General features: G+C 43.8%; 1 protein-coding gene across 1 annotated transcript in view; it reads right to left on the bottom strand.

Annotated features, from left to right (window-relative positions):
* The window catches only part of LOC124776276 (CD82 antigen), a 282,444-nt gene extending 273,756 nt beyond the window's left edge, over nt 1-8,688 (bottom strand). Inside the window, exon 1 of the mRNA XM_047251180.1 lies at nt 8,493-8,688. The gene's annotated coding sequence lies outside the window, so the exon portion shown is untranslated. The remainder of the gene's footprint in view (nt 1-8,492) is intronic.
* Nucleotides 8,689-15,484: the final 6,796 nt, after the last annotated feature.

The following is a 15,484-nucleotide window of genomic DNA, read 5'->3' as shown; positions in this document are numbered from 1 at the left end:
AGTAAAGAATTTTCTTTGGGCACTTATAATTTTTAAAATACGAATGAGAAATGATAATTAGTTTTGTAGGTGTTATGAATGAAACAATACTGGTGTAACATTCTACAATATTTATTATTTGTTACAAGAACCGGTTTTTGACTGTTACGCCATCATTAGTTACAAAATGGAGTGAAATTTTGTTGGATCAAAGATTTTACACTAGTGCATCTACAGATTATCTCCATTTCCAGAGATGATATGTTAATGCTAGAATTAAGATTGAAACAAGAGGGATTGTTTCAATGTAAATGCAATATACTACTATTTAACTAAGAAAAATGTAACACATTAAGTAATTAACGACAGGAAAATTACAACAGTTGTACATAGAAACAGATAAAGTATAGTGATGTTATGCAGGTGAATGTAGCAGTTGTTATTACCCAAAGTAAAATTTTAACATGAGAGAAATTTTAGTAACTGAAATAAAGGATAATGGGGCATGTGAGTGAGGGAGTAATTTACAACAAGGCCTGGATGGTATTATGAGGAGTATCTGCGTATAGAAGTGGCGAGTAGGGGAACTGTCTGGTCATTCAATACTAAGCTTGGACTGTAGGACAAGTTTATTAATTTCCATTATTTCACGATAGTTCATCTTCCTTCCTTTATGGACGTGACGTAATGACTGAAGTTTCAACTTCCTAACTATGGCCTCCTTTAAGTAGGTGTCTAAAGGTTTGATCTCCTTTCTAAATTTCCAGTCTCTGGTGTTCCTTCAACCAGGTAAACATTGCCCTGCCGGACTACAATTACTAGTAATTTTATACATCAAATCTTTACCAAAGTTGGCGTGCTCTATCATTGGGCAAAAAGTGTCCAACAGTGCTGCATACATAAAATGTTTTTACGTTCCCGGATTTAAGCTTTCTGGCTACATCCAGTGAGACTAAGTATGGAGTTGTGTACAACCTATTGCGTTCTGTGAGTGGTAGGTCTAGGTCAAGGTAAAGAAAAGAGTAAACCTGTTTCTCTGCTTTTGTACAGTATGAAGTTCACTTAAATAGGAGGATAGCCTTTGTCTGATGGTACTTGTTTGACTGCATTTGGTTCTATTTGAAAGTTGTAGGGGTCTTATTAAACCACGAACCAATGAACCACTGACACAATCGGTACTTACTTAATACAACTTTTAATAGAATGGCTAAGCAATTCTCAGTCCATCGCCAAGTGCCACCAACAGTAAAGAACACTGTCTGCAGTCACAAGTAGACACTTGTTACGAAACATGCTTCTCATGCAACAATCTGGCTTCTCCCACATCCTGCATCCTCATTTAGAATCAATCATGTTCAAGTGGGCGAACTACACTTACTGTTTGTAAATCACTTGGCTGCTGGACTCAAATTTCTGAACTGGCAGAAATTTGAAGACTCGAGGCTGCCAATGCTTTAAGTCTGACCACTTCCAATAATAATAATAATAATAATAATATAGTCAAATCAGATGATGCTGACGGAATAAGAACAGGAAATGAGACTTAAGTAGTATATGAGTTTGCTATTTGGGCACCAAAATAATTGATGATGGCTGAAGTAGAGAGGAAATAAAATGTAGACTGGCAATGGCAGGAAAAGTGTTTCTAAGGAAGAGAAATTTGTTAACATTGATTACAGATTTTAAGTGTCAGGAAGTCTTCCATGAAAGTATTTCTTTGAAGTGTAGCCATGTATGGAAGTGCAAAATGAATGCTAAACAGTTTGGACAAGAAGAGAATAGAAACTTTTGAAATTGATGCTACAGGTGAATTCTGAAGACTGGATGGGTAGATCATGTCAATAGTGTGGAGGTACTGAACAGAAATGAGGAGAGACAAGGACCTTTTGTTTGCACAACCTGGCTAGAAGAAGGGATCGGTTGATAGGACATTCTGAGGCATCAAGTGATCAATTTAATACTTGAGGGACGTGGGGGGGGGGGGGGGAAGGGGGTGAACGTATTTGAGGGAGACCAAGAAAATGGCTCTGAGCACTATGGGACTTAACATCTATGGTCATCAGTCCCCTAGAACTTAGAACTACTTAAACCTAACTAACCTAAGGACATCACACAACACCCAGCCATCACGATGCAGAGAAAATCCCTGACCCCGCCGGGAATCGAACCCGGGAACCCGGGCGTGGGAAGCGAGAACGCTACCGCACGACCACGAGATGCGGGCAGGAGACCAAGAGATGAATACCGGAAGCAGATTCAGAAGGATGCGGGTTGCAGCAGTTATTTGGAGATGGTGAGGCTTGCAAGCAGAGTAGCGTGGAGACCTGTATCAAACCAGTTTTCGGGCTAAAGACCACAACACACAATACCAACAATGCAGTGTTGGTATATAGAAATATAGTACTCATTACTGTAGTGTTGTCAGTTTGTTCGTTTATCTGTTGCGAAGTGAATAATGAAGCAACTTCTCGCCCATTGTGGGAACTACCTGCAATTCTGAGAAAGGAGTGTCATGTGATATATAACGATGTATGTGTCAATTTTACTGTCATAGATGCATGGTACACAGTACAGAATATGTGTGTAGTGGATAGCCTGTGAGGAACAAGGGTGATTTTCATAGACTCGTTTCTAATCGCCACCACACTGACATGCATTAATGTTGGTATTTAAAAATGTAATCATTAATAACGTATGTCATCAGTATTACAGTCTTACGAAACAGTGATAGTTGTAACGATGTTTTAAAAATTGTTTTCTTTCGTGATCGAAATATGTCTGAGCCGCAAAAACTGGAATCACGCTTACTGTCGAACCCTGAGCGGGTTGCGGTACATCTTTGAAGTAGGATTTAACGTTCCCTCTACGACGGCACTGACGTAATTCGAGTTCAGATGGGATAGGGATAGGCAAGGAAATAGGGGCTTATCCTTTTCAGGGGAACAGTTTCTTAAAATTACTGAAGATGTGCAAAAGCTGCAATGGTCGATCTGCTCATCTACTGGAGAAAATAAATGCACTGTGGGACTAGACACTTCTACGTTTGGGGTGACTGAAGACCTGATATGTGAGCAGGGCTCTGTAACAGCTGTAGCAATTTCTACTTGATAATTTTTGTGGCACGTGGAATACTTCAAATACGACGTGAAATCTAATACCAAAGAAAACAGGTGCTGACTTTGTTATTACCCAATAATTAGCTTCGTTAGTCATGATTACAAAATACTGGCAGTAGTACTGTGTACTATAAAGCTGTCACAGTAGAACAGAGACATACTTAAATATGACTACCTTCTCAGAGTTGTAAATAGTTCCTGCAATGAACCACTTCGCAACAAATAAATAAACTGACAACTGCAACGACTACTATATTTCTGTATACCAACATGTCATCGTCATCGTGTGTTGTGATCTTCGGTCTGAAAACTTGTTAGATGCAGTTCTCCACGCTACTGTTCCTTGTGCAAGCCTCTTCAGCGAATAACTACAGCAACCCTTCGCTATCAAGCAAATGATAAAATGAAACGTGTAGGGTAAATTTTTTTGCAAAATGTTCCAACTGCTGTAGGTTGCAGTAGTTCTGAGATGGACAGAGTAGCACAGGACAGAAGTATGGAGAGTTGCGCCTAACCGGCCTTCTGGTTTTAAATGTTCTCGTCGTGTTAGTCCTGTGACTGGCCTGACGTATCTCACCATGCTAGTTTAACCTTCGGAAGCCTCTTCATCTCTGGGCAAAAACTGTAACCTACAACCATTCAAGTCTGCTTACTAGTGTCAATCTGCAGTTACTTCTCCCCACATTGCCATCCATCACCAAACAAACTAAGCTCACTGGATAAAAATTAGTCACCCCGGCGCGCACGTATAGACGAATCGCTAAGCCTTTACAAATGGTGCAGCAATCCAGTCACGGGCTCAATTGCACGCGCACTGCCTCTACCTGAGCACAAGGCTGTAGCAATCAGTGACACATTTATGTTTCAAGCGGACTTAAGCATTGGTAAACCTAAGGACGTGACAAATGTGACGTCGGTACCGTGACCGAAGGAAGATCCTGACAGACCGGACACGCGCTTCACGGCTTGTGAATAAAAATTACCTCCAAAGCCGACAGGAATTGCTGCAGGCAGTGAATGAAGGTCCACTCCAACCTGCTGGCGAGAGAACTTTGCGATGGGAACCTCAAGCAATGAATATTTGGTGTCCGCCACCTCGCAAGAGCCCATTGCTCACACAGGCACAAAGGCAGCAAAGTTCGTCGCGGTAGAAGAATATGTAATTGGGTTTCTGAATACTCTCCCATCCTATTATATCTCTACTGTCCGGCAAAATCATGTGACTAACTCCATAGAAAATCTGTGGGAGATAATAGAATGGCGGGCAACACGCCAACATCGGCATCCCTCAATTGATGGAATTGCGCGATCAAATTCTCAGCGAGTGGCTTAACCAGTACATGACGTACCTGCTCAACTCTGTAGAATAACTTCCTAACCGAATCCATGCGGTTATCAAGTCGAAGGGAGGAATTCCATGGTATTACATGATGCTTTTAATGATTTCGCTACGGATGACCAATTTTTTTGTCCAGTGAGTAGCTCTCTCCAGGTTTCTGCATGTTTTCCGTAAACTGATCCCTCTTTTATCGAAGTTACGCCACAAATACTTTTACACCAATTTGATTCAGTACTTCATTAGTTATTCGCTATACCCAGCGCTCTTCCGTAACACCATATGTCAATAGTTTTAATTCTCTTGTGAACTATTTATCGTCCACGTTTCACTTCAGATAATACCTTCAAAAAGAGGGCTTCACAACACTTTACATTAGATGATAAATTACCCCATTTTAGAAAGGCCTCTTTCTATTCTCTACACTTCGGCCATCGTCAATTATTTTTCTGCTCAAGTAACAAAATTCGTCTGCTTTTAGTGTTCCATTTCGTGATTCAACTACAATCCATTACTCAATTCGACTACATTCCATTATCTTTTTTCATTTTTGTTGGTGACTGTCTAATAACTTCTTTTGAAGACACTGTTCATTCCATTCAACTACTCTTCGAAGTCTTCTGTGTAACAATTTCTTCGGCACGCCTCAATATTTTTATTTCTTCTCACTGAACTTTAAATTTCTCCTTGTTTTCCTTTAATGCTTGCTCAATGCTCGACATAACCCTGTCTCATTGCAACTATCTTTTCGTGACATTCGACTCTCTTAACTGCAGTCTGGTTTTCTCTATTGTATCGCTGCACCCCTTAAAATTTCAAAGACTCTTCCAGTAAACATTGTCAAATGCTTGCTGTCTATATAAAAAAACTAATCGTTAAAAATCGTCGTTAATGATCCGTAGGTTCGCGTGTCACTGACGTACGAGGCTACAGGCTACTGCTGAGCAACGCAATTCAAATAAACCAATGAGATTTCATGATCACGTCCAGAAAAAACAATTCGGCAGTGCCTGCTGCGTCATCTCTCTCTGTGTGTGTGTGTGTGTGTGTGTGTGTGTGTGTACACACACACACACACACACTCTGAAGCTCTAGTCCTTCAAATTGCATCTTCCGTAAGTTGTTTCAACGAAGATTGAGATATTAATTGTCCGTCCGTCGACGAAGAAGTCATTAAAATTGATACCGAATTCGGAGTGTTCAAGGATAGAAAAAGGAAAATTGCTATTCCCTTTCGAGAGAATCTTGCAACTGCCTCAGTTCACAAAAACCACAGAAAAAATCTGGATGATCAGACGGGGGTTTAAAGCTAGCGCCTTTTGAATTCAAATCCAGTGCCAGAACTGCTGTACGGCGTTCTGTGGTCGCCTGTTTAATTTCTCTTTGCTCTTCAATACCAGCAAATACCAAAAATCTCACGAGCAATGAATTTAATTCTACTCTCTTAGTTTTATTTCAATATTCGTCGCTTCGCTCGATATGGTTTTTTGTTGTCGCGTCCGTGTCTTAGTATTGTCAGATTCCTGAATCCACTGATTATGTTGACTGCGTGAGTGCCTCTGTTTACAGGCGTGTTTACAGCAACAATGATGCGAATTCTACAGAAACTTCGGGTCTAGTGCAGCAGGGGATACAACCCGTCGGCTTTGGACAATGACGTAACAAGTCGCCAAACGAGAAGCGATTCTTCTTAGTGTTGTAGCTCCCTTCAGTAGCTGATTAGTGTTTTTTGGCTTTTAAAAAATCTCACGAGATAGAATAAACAGATCCACTTTATTAAGCAATCAGTAAAAAAAAAACGAAACAAATGTAACAGCAAAAGCGAAAATGGTAAACTGCTCTCTGGCGACTTGTGACGTCATTGTCCAAAGCCGACGGGTTGTATCCCTGCTACACTAGACCCGAAACTTCAATGTTACGGACCGTTACCCGCAAGAATGTTAACTAAGTAATCGCAAAACAATGATCTGCAAATACGAGGGAAACTTCGACTCCCATTCAAGGCATAAATCGCCGATTCAAGTTATAGAACGCTAAAACGATCTTGCTTTCTCTACATTTCCAGCACAGTCCACGTCTCAGGTTCCAGCCCTTCAAGTCTTATGGCCTCTGACTGGTGTGAAGATAGGCAAGTTCTGACATACCCAGCTCCAACATTCGTTGTTCAAAAGTGTTTAAGGGAAACGGTGCCGCTAATAAATACACAGGCAAAGTAAAGGCTACTGAAGACGCAGAAATCTATCGCGCAAACTTCAGTCATCATTGTCACGCTCATTCAATTTACTACTGCACCATCTTGCGAACTTGCGTACAACTAGTAGGTATCACTTATTTCTTGGAAAATGTTCAACAATTGTGCTTGCTATAACGTTTTGTTGCCGAGTAAAGTCCTGTGGCGCGTCTTTCAGTCTACCAATTCGTGCCAATGTTAAATATCTGATGACAGTCGTTATATGCACAGAAAGAAGGGTATATTCACCCACTACACTTTCCAAAAATTTTATCGTCATTCACGAGGTCATGCTCTAAAGCTTTATGAAGGCTGCAGTTAATATCCAATTAGTGACGAGGCAATACAGAAGGGTGGCAAAAAATTGGATGTGGTGTGCGCTGAAGCAATTTAATGGTATCCCTTCAAGTGTATCACAAAAAGTTGTACAAATAGCGAATTTAACTGCATGTTTTGAAATCTACTCCTCGCTTGTTATCCTTCAGGCGGTTCGTCGTACTACTGCGGTACAGACCACCGCAGTGAACTGCTTTACACAGCAAGTAATGTTACAGAAGTTTCCAGGAGTCTTTAAAACCTGTAGCTGCTGGTGTCTTACGTAACATTAGGATTTTATTCTGCAGCTGCGCTCCTACATCACGGAAGGCTTAGCCCATAATTATACTACCATTCAACAACCAAGGATATTTTTCCTATATTTACAAGACTTGTCACTGCTTTCCTAATGCAATGTGCTTAGCAGACGGAAATCTATCTACTGATCAGTTTTACGCTGCAAACGGTTTGAAAGGAGTGGGGGAGCAGCCTATAACACGATGAAGATACCAGTCGGATTGTGGGAACTGCTCGATTGGAGAACAGCGCATTGACCTAGAAATGTAGTACTATGGGTTCGAATCCAGTGCCAGCAATCTGACTGCAAGCCCGCCTAAATACGGCACTGCTATATTCTCGTCGACCAAATTTTCGTTTCGATCTGTTTAATCCGGTAGCAAAAATGAACAGAGAGCCAGGGAGAGAGAGAGAGAGAGAGAGAGAGAGAGAGAGAGAGAGAGAGAAACACCTGTAAAGATAACACAAACCTTCGCCTGAAATCTTTTCTAATTTTTGGAGTTTAAAGTGTGCATATATCGCTATACTGTTTTGATTGGAAATACGACGAATTATCCGAGTGGGTAAACTTCCCTAAATTTGGGGACATTGTTATTAGCATCCGTGTGGCATTGTCTGGCTATCTGGATAAAAGTCCGTTTGCGGATGGGAACGTTCATTCCTTTGGGCTGACTAAACACGGGACTTTAAATTCCGACTGTGTTTGGTCTCGTGTTAATTGCTTGTAAAAGGGCACGCAAGCTTTACAGGAACTTTTAACAGAAAACTTCAGTTCCACAAGACTGAAGCCAGTGCAAATCTGGATCGGTTTTCGGTAAGTTTCCTGTACATTTGCTCCACTGGCGTGTTGCATTCAAGACGTAAACAAGAACAGCGAGAGAGGTTATATTCAACAGGTGCTTCCCCCATCCTGGATGAGCCTTTGCTCATGTATAAATGGGTACTCCAGATAAATTTTCTTTTCGAGTGTCATATTTAGGTCCTACTTTGCAAGGTATTTACGAGTACAGCGTTTCCTTTAACGCTCCACAATAAAAATAAAAGACACTATCACATTCATTCAACTTACATGCTTTGAATGACATTGTTCCGAGCAACCGAAGATGCTTCTAACAAAATTTTATGGAAAACACACACACACACACACACACACACACACACAAACCAATCACTTCAGAAAAATCGATCAATTATTTAAGGGAAAAAAAGTCTCACTCACTGTTTGACCCTGCTGCGCCCCTCGGCCGGTAGTTTTCGACGGCGGCGTATTCACAACCCTCTCACACGCGGAAGGAGATAAGAATACTCGTCACCCGCCAAATCACTTCCACCAGGTAAATGCAGCGCTCACACGGCAACCACGTTGTTCACGAACTCCGACGACAACCACCCACGACGCAAGCCACGGAGCGATTGTGAGCTCTAGCGCGCGCGCGACACTGGGCTGAGGGCAACTTCCCCCACCACGCTGGCGGCGCATGCGCAGTGGCAACCCGCAGCGAGTGTGACAAGTGACGTGAGAACTTTCGCAAATATCTCAATATCCGTAGGATGTGCATGATTTTAGCGTCATTAACGAACGAATTAGTTGAAATTAATTATGGGAAACAAACTAATTCCGGTTTTAGATCCGTCTATACCAGTTCTGTGTGTTTTTTTTTGTGACTGCTGCAACTCATTCAGACTCACTGTATCATTTATTTATTCATGGTATTTCACAATAGCTATTACAGGCTTCCAGAGCTTGTAGATGGGACTTAGTAGCGTTTCACGGTGCAGTGCATAATTGTAGAGCTACGCAATACTTATACCGAGAGTGTTTTTCCTGGTACCTCACTCCATCACTTACACTATGAGATCAAAATTATCCGGACACCTGACTGAAAAAGACTTACAAGTTCGAGGAGCCTTCCATCGTTAATGCTGGAATTTAATATGGTGTTGACCCACCCTTATCCTTGATGACAGCTTCCACTCTTGCAGGCTAAACAGGTGCTGGAAGATTTCTTGGGTAATGGCAGCCCCTTCTTCACGAAGTGCTTGCACTGAGGAGAGATATCGTCGGTCGGTGAGGCCTGGCACGAAGTCGGCGTTCCAAAACATCCCAAAGATGTTCTGTAGGATTCAGGTCAGGACTCTGTGCACGCCCCATTACAGGGATGTTATTGTCGTGTAACCACTCCGCTACAAGCCGTGCATTATGAACAGGTGCTTGAACTTGTTGAGAGATGCAATCGCCATCCCCGAATCGCTCTTCAACAGTGGGAAGCAAGAAGGTGCTTAAATCATCAGTGTAGGCCTGTGCTGTGATAGTGCCACGCTAAACAACAAGGGGTGCAAGCCCCCTCCCTGAAAAACACGACCACACCATAACACCACCACCACCACCGAATTTCACTGTTGGCACTACACACGCTGGCAGATGACGTTCAGCGGGCATTCGCCATACCCACACCAAGTCATCGGATCGCCACATTGTGCACCGTGATTCGTCACTCCACACAACGTTTTTCCACTGTCATATCGTCCAATGTTTACGCCCCTTATACCAAGCGAGGCGTGATGTGTGGCTTATGAACAGCCGCTCGACCAGGAAATCCAAGTTTTCTCACATCCCGCCTAACTGTCATAGGACTTGCAGTGGATGCTGATGCAGTTTGGAATTCCTATGTGGTGATCTGGATAGATATCTGCCTATTACACATTACGACCCGCTTCAACTGTCGGCGGTATCTGTCAGTCAACAGACGAGGTCGGCCTGTACGCTTTTGTGCTGTACGTGTCCCTTCACGTTTCCACTTCACTATCACATCGGAAACAGTGGACCTAGGAATGTTTAGGAGTGTGGAAATCTCGCGTACAGACGTATGACACAAGTGATACCCAATCACCTGACCACGTTCGAAGTACGTGAGTTCCGCGGAGCGCCCAATTCTGCACTCTCACGACGGCTAATGACTACTGAGGTCGCTGATATGGAGTACCTGGCAGAAGGTGGCAGCGCAATGCAGCTAATATGAAAACCGTTTTGATCAAATAGTGTACCATTTTTGTCCGGCTACAACGTCGACTGCAAGAAACTGGAACGTTTTCTAGTAGGAGGGTTGATAGTGGTGCTCCGAGGACGCGCACTAGGGTTTGTGGACCGTGTGTATAAAAGCCTGCGCCACAGATGCACCTAGGGCAAAGCGCAGCAGGGTCACCGTATGGAGCAGCTCCCGTAGAGTACACAGGTAAAGAGCTCGTTGTGTCCACTGTGTGCGTACCATGAAACGGGAGATTTGAATGTCATCCGATTTTCGAATTTATTTTATATCGACACGGTACGGTTCTGCTCATGGATTCCTTATCAGAAGTTTATTACAAAGTCCTCTCTATATCCCTGAGAAGTCTATAAAAGAAATTTCGGCTTATTACCAAGAAATCATCCGATGATTTGTTTTTTTTTTTTTTTTTTAAAGGAGGGATACGGAAATAAAATACAGGAAACTAAATTACAAATCAAATCATACGTACTTGATATTGTATATAAATGATACCTACTCTTTTGGAGATGCATGTCTGAAAGAACAGGTACTAGTGATTCGATCTACAGCTGTATGAAACACATGACAAAAGAAATATCCTACATTTAGTTGCAGTGGGGCGTTGAGCGAACTCAACGCCACAGACGAAAATTTTGTCGGGCCGGGAGTCGAACCGTTTTTGCCGCTTTTCGCGAACGGTCCCCTTAATCGCCTCGGCTAACCGAGTGCGTCTCCCATCCGCCCCAAATTTCCATATGCCACATGCTGCAGAATAGCGTCCCCTATGATAACAGAAACACGACATTCATGTCTGAAAGAACAGACACCATCCATGTATAATAATATGTATACACCAGAGGGCTTTTCGAAATTTACGGGTGACTAAAAGTCGGAAGTACACCTGACACTCGGCTGAAACCGGAAAGCGGTCACGCGATCCCCCTCGCTAGCTATTTTTGAGGCGCCACGTTCAATTCCTCATATTTTGGTTGTCTGCGTATAATTTGCGTGTTATTGCGGTATACCATTTTAAGGCAAAGGCGCAATGATGATGTACCACTCTAGATGTGATTTATTATAATTAAGCGTCAGTTAATTACACATCATCTGTAAAAGTCCTAAGAAAATTCACTATGAACAGTTTCATAGTGGTGTTATACACTGCAGAGCGAAAGAAACTGGTACACGTGGCTAATGATGCGATCATACAGAAGTGCCGCAACACGACGTGGCATAGACTCGACTGATGTCTGAAGTAGTGCTGGAGGAAATTGACACCGTGAATCCTGCAGGCCTCTCCATAAATCTGTACCAGTACGAGGGATGGACATCTCTTCTGAACAGCACTTTGCAACGCATCCCAGATATGCTCAAAAATGTTCAAGCCTGGGAAGTTTGGTGGCCAGCTGAACCGTTTAAACACGGAAGAGTGTTTCGGAGCCACTCTGTAGCAATTCTGGACGTGTGCGGTATCACAATGTCCTACTGAAATTGCCCCAATTCGTCTGAATGCACAATGGACATGAATGGATGCAGATAATCAGACAGGATGCTTGAGTCACCTGTCAGAGTCGTATCTAGACATATGAGGGGTTCCGTATCACTCCAATTGCACACGGCCCACACCATTACAGAGCCTGCACCAATTTGGACAGTCCCTGCTGACGTGCAGGGTTCATGGATTCATGATGTTGTCACCATACCCGTACACGCCCATCCGCTCGATATAATTTGAAACGAGACTCTTACGATCAGGCAACCTGTTTCCAGTCATCAACAGTCCAATGTCGGTGATGAAGGGCCCAGGAGAGGCGTAAAGCTTTGTGTCGTGCTGTCATCAATAGTACACGAGTGGGCCTTCACCACCGAAAGCGCATATCGATGATGTTTAGTTGAATGGTTCGGTTCTCTTCACTCGTCGTAAGTTCCGTTCTTGCAGGATCTTTTTCCGCCAGCAGCGATGTCGGAGATTTGATTTTTTGTCTGATTCCTGATGTTGACTGCGCACTCGTGAACTGGTCTTAAGGGAAAATCCCTAGTCCAACGTTACTTCGTAGATGCTGTGTCCCATCGCTCGTGCGCCGAGTATAACACCACGTCCAAACTCACTTAAATCTTGATAACCTGCCATTGTAACAGCAGTAACCTATCTAACAACTGCGCTACACTTATTGTCTTCTACAGGCGTTGCCGACCGCAGTGCCGTATTCTGCCTGTTCACATCTCTGTATTTTAACATGCATGCCAGTACCAGTTTCTTTGGCACTTCAGTGTATTTTTATTTTCTGTGATCTTATGGTTAGAGGTGCAGCTTTGCAGTGTGGGTTTGAAATTAGGTAGCCGTTTATTTATTTATTGTTAAATCTTCGTGTTTTTAACACATTCTGGAAGTTTTTTATTAATGTTACAGAAGTATGTTCTACAATATTCGATGTTATTTATGAGCCTTCTTTAATAGTACTGAGTTCTTTCCATTTTGTGACTTCAGTCTGATTAAAAGATGAAATTACTGCGAGTGAAACAATTAGCAGTGACATTTATATTCCTTCTGGTCACAAATATTTGACTGTTTTTCCGAATATGTCGCGGTTTTCGAGGGTGTGGTTAGGTAGAAACCTCAAAGAACAACTTGAATTGCTGCGAATGAAACGATCAACAATCATATTTATACTCTTTCTTGTCACAACTATTTAGCTGCGATCAAATCCTTAACAACGCTTTCATGAATTTATCGCACCATACAAGCGAGGGACGTCACGTGACCGATTTCCGATTTCAGCCGAGTGCCAGAGGTACTTCCGATTTTCGGTCACTCGTCGAAATTTCAGCGTGGATGCGCAACAGTGCCCGAACTCCTGCGGGAGTACAGATATGCTGCGAACAAGTGGATTAGTGGGCGGGGTGGCGCTACTCTGTAGTGTGTGGCATATGGAGTTTAGGTTGGCGGGGCACGCTTTCGGATAGCCGAGGCGTTTAAGGCGTCTCCTCGCGTAAAGCTGGAAATCCGGGTTCAACTCGCGGTACGGCACAATTTTTTATCCGTCGCCGCTGAGGTCGCTCAGTGCCCTACTGCAGCTAAATGTCAGATACTTCGTTCGTCATGTATTCGTACTTGAACACCTTCTTCAGTAGCTCGTCGGCTGAAGTGTCCCGAAGACGTGCTCACGATGTAAACATATCTGCGCTCAGATTTTTGGAACTGAGAGCTACAGCTGACTGCGCAATAATATAAAATTTATGACTCTTAAATCGGAAAAAAACTACTCTGCAGAACTCAAGGATAAGACAGATAAGGTGACATAACAAGTTAACTACAGTACTTGGCGGAAAGGAATGAAAGTGCGGGAGCATGTTACCGGGGGTCTCCCAGTCGTGCACAGAAAGTTGGACGTCCCGAGGCGTGACATCAGTGTGACTAGCGCCAAAAGGGACTGGCCCCGCAACACGAGGCAGTTGAAGAAACAGGGAAAGACGTTGTCAACAACACGGCCCGGAGACAACATTTGGATGACTACACACGGGGAAAATCATCGAGAAACTGGAAGAAGGTCGAAGTGTGACGAATGTAGCCCAGGGGTTGTATATTGCTCACACCATTGTTTAACGTGCGTGGAGAGAGTCCCGAAATACAGGCACTGCTGCCAAGATGGATAGCAGGTGGTCGACCACGGTCAGTTACTGCAGTAGATGACCGCTACATTGTACAACAGACAAGAAGGGACCAATGTTAAACAGCGGGTGCCATTGCAAACTCCTTTAAAAACACTGCAAGGCTGGCAATCTCACGCCGATTGCATAGGGGTGCAGATGAGATTTTGACTCTGCAGCGGAGTGTGCACTGATATGAAACTTCCTGGCAGATCAAAACTGTGTGCCGCACCGAGACTTGAACTCGGGACCTTTGCCTTTCGCGGGTAAGTGCTCTACCATCTGAGCTATCCAAGCACTACTCACGACCCGTCCCTACAGCTTCAATTCTTCCAGTACCTCGTCTCCTACCTTCCAAACTTCACAGAAGCTCTTCTGCGAGTATAGCAGAACTAGCACTCCTGGAAGAAAGGATATTGTGGAGACATGGCTTAGCCACAGCCTGGAGGATGTTTCCAGAATGAGATTTTCACTCTGCAGCGGAGTGTGTGCGCTGATATGAAACTTCCTGGCAGATTAAAACTGTGTGGCGGACCGAGACTCAAACTCGGGACCTTTGCCTTTTGCGGGCATGTGCTCTACCGACTGAGCTATCCAAGCACGACTCACGACCCGTCCCCACAGCTTCAATTCTACCAGTACCTCGTCTCCTACCTTCCAAACTTCACAGAAGCTCTTCTGCGAACCTAGCAGAACTAGCACTCCTGGGAGAAAGGATATTGTGGAGACATGGCTTAGCCACAGCCTGGGAAATGTTTCCAGAATGAGATTTTCACACTGCAGCGGAGTGTGCGCTGATATGATACTTCCTGGCAAATCTTCCAGGAGTCGTGAGTCGTGCTTGGGTAGCTCAGATGGTAGAACACTTGCCCGTGAAATGCAAATGCCCGAGTTCGATTCTCGGTCCGGCACACAGTTTTAATCTTCCAGGAAGTTGCATAGGGTGTTATTTTTGCTCGACACTCAATACGCTGTGTTCCGTTGACATTCGCATATCGGCGGCCCGTTTGCGTTGGTGCCAAGAGCGCAGGGATTGGACCAGCGAGGAGTGGGATCACTAGCGGTTGTCGGATGAGAGCAGGTTCAGTCTGAGTAGTGACTCTGGACGTATCCTCATATGGCGAGAGGCGGCAACACGTAATGTACCAGGGAACACTGTCCAGCGCGATCGTTTTGGTGCTCCACATGTTACTGTGTGGGGACGCATAATCTTGCTTGGGCGTAGTGATCTGCAAATACTTGAACACGGTATATTCACCGGTCAGCGTTACTGTGACACTGTACCCCATCCTTATCTGTGTTTTTTCCGGAGTGCATTTTCTTGGATGACAGTGCGCGATCACTGGTGGAAGAGCTCTTGGAACGAGAGGATATTCGGCGAATGGACTCGCCTGTCCGTTCCCGTGACTGAAAGCCCATGGAGCACGTGTGGGATGCGTTGGGAGACCAATTGGAGCACTTTCACACGCATCAACGACCATAGAGCAGTTGTCACACACGCTGTTGGAGGAATGGATCGCCCTACCAAAAGAACACT

Source organism: Schistocerca piceifrons, chromosome 2 (genome assembly GCF_021461385.2).
Source record: "Schistocerca piceifrons isolate TAMUIC-IGC-003096 chromosome 2, iqSchPice1.1, whole genome shotgun sequence".
NCBI lineage: Eukaryota > Metazoa > Arthropoda > Insecta > Orthoptera > Acrididae > Schistocerca > Schistocerca piceifrons.
The sequence above is the reverse complement of the archived record's forward strand: the minus strand, read 5'-3'. Positions and strand labels throughout refer to the sequence as shown.